The following is a 2,224-nucleotide window of genomic DNA, read 5'->3' as shown; positions in this document are numbered from 1 at the left end:
GTGCGCATGCACGTGAGAGATAAAGAATACCCGATATGATGGAGAGGGGCATGTGTGTGTGTGCCTTCATGGGAGACCGACCTGAACAAAAAGATGGCATGTGTGCGATGGATAATGCCGACTGGTAGTGTGTCTGCATGGATGCATGAGAGAAAGTTAGTGGTACAATTATAAAGAGAAGACCAATGTGTGGGTGTAAAAGACTAGGTGTGCTCATAATCAATGTAAAGTTGAATTCAAATATTTGAATAAGAGATAATGATGTTTGAAACCGATGCATGCATTAATATAACGGAGATCTGCGCGGTGTGGTTTGGAAACGAGCATGTTGTAATGTATACACATTGAACAAGGTCAGACTGGTTTGAATTTGAGATACCAATGGCAGACATCGGTTGGCCACATTGCATCCGTGCATGGACACACTATTCTAATTGGAGATGATGGGTGGCTTTCGCATCACATATCTATATCTATACCCCTATATATATTATATTTTATATTTTTTATATAGTGTGTGGATAACTTTAACTTTGAAAGATGGTCGTTGGATGAGGCCAATCCGATGGTGCAGAGCTGGCAAATTTGAGCACTACTGGCCGTTGGATATCATTTAGATTCCACCAGATTTTGCCACATGTACAATCTAGAAGACTCTATGGTTGAACTTAAGCATAATGCACAAACCTCAAAACACAAGCACTTCTTCTTTGTTCTAGAATCTTCCGTATCATAATTGCCCAAATGTTTTTCTACATGATTTGTTTTTTACTTTATGCCTTACAACGCACAATTCCATGAATCTTAAAATAGATTAACTTTCTTATAAAAACTAGATGATTTTGAATGAAATGAACTATAAGAATTAAATGAACATCTACATCATGCATATATGACTCAAAGCTTACATGCTATAATGTGGTATTTATTCATAATTTGGTTGCCAAATCTCATGCGTGCAATGCACGTGTACCTTACTAGTCTAAATGGTGTCTGTGTGTGTGTTGTGCGTGTTAAACACATAGTACATAGTATATCATACTAGTCTAAATTGTGTTTTTTGGTACACGTTAAGCTTGTTCTCCCGGAAATTTCAAGCCGCGCCTTGTTATGCCGAAATTTCATGCTAGCGTCTCTGTCTATCGTGCTGTGAAACTCCCGCCTCTTCAACCTGCGCCTTGTTACCCTGAAATATTTAAGATAAATCTTTGTCTTGTTGTGCTCCGACAACTCCCTCCATCTCAACCTGCGCCTTGCTATTCCAAAATTACAACGCGCGCGAAAACTCCCACCTCCTGTGAAATCCCGACATGCGAAATGCCCGTGATACCCCTGAACCGAAAGAACCGCCTCAAGTCGGAGGGGGTACTTTCGTAACTTACCCCACATTTCGGACAAACGCGTCCCTAAGCCATGGTTCCCCACTCCCATCCTATCCGCCCACCCATTCTACACCGAGGCCGGGAAAACCCGCAAAGCCCCACACCCTCCACCGTCCGCCACCCAGCCGGAGCCTCTTCCCCGACGACGTCGTCCACAGCAACACCTCGACGTCCCTCATCCACCATACCGAATGAGGATGCGTCGTCGATCTGGTCGTCCCGCCAGTTCAGCCACCCCATCCTCCACCTCCAAGGAGCTGCCCCGATGTTCCCATCGTCTTTCGCGCCACTGCATTCCCACACCGCCGTCTTCACCTGCACCACCGGAAGAGCATCATCATCACCGTTTCCTCGGATGAAGTTGCGGCCTAATCAGCGCCACCAAAGAGGATGTACACTAATCGCCGCATTTTCTTCTTGATTCGATCTCACTGTGCTGCCGGCGCTCGGTCCCGAGCCGACACGGCGCGGCTCCATCCACGGCGGCGTCGCCGGCCACTTCCTCCATGGCGTCACCCCCTCGGCGGCGACGTCCATGTTAATAGGAGCAGCTGCTGCTTTAGCTCTCGCTCGTGCTGCTGCTCTGCTCTTGCTCTCGGTCCCCTACCTGGTCTGCTCTTGCTCGTGCTGCTTCTCTCGCTCTTGCTCTTGCTTGCGATGTTGCTCCGATTTAGCTACACTTCAGTCGACTGAATCGACTTTTGGGTCAGTCGATTTTCAAGGGGTGGGGGGGGCTCGCCGGAGTTAAGGAAGAACAAGCTGCAGCGGGGAGGGGGGCTCGCCGGAGAGGTACCCCACTATATATCTTAGGGTTCAGGGTGGGGCCGGTGGTCACCGGCGGT

Source organism: Triticum aestivum, chromosome 5D (genome assembly GCF_018294505.1).
Source record: "Triticum aestivum cultivar Chinese Spring chromosome 5D, IWGSC CS RefSeq v2.1, whole genome shotgun sequence".
In the NCBI taxonomy this organism is placed as follows: Eukaryota; Viridiplantae; Streptophyta; class Magnoliopsida; order Poales; family Poaceae; genus Triticum; species Triticum aestivum.
The sequence above is the reverse complement of the archived record's forward strand: the minus strand, read 5'-3'. Positions refer to the sequence as shown.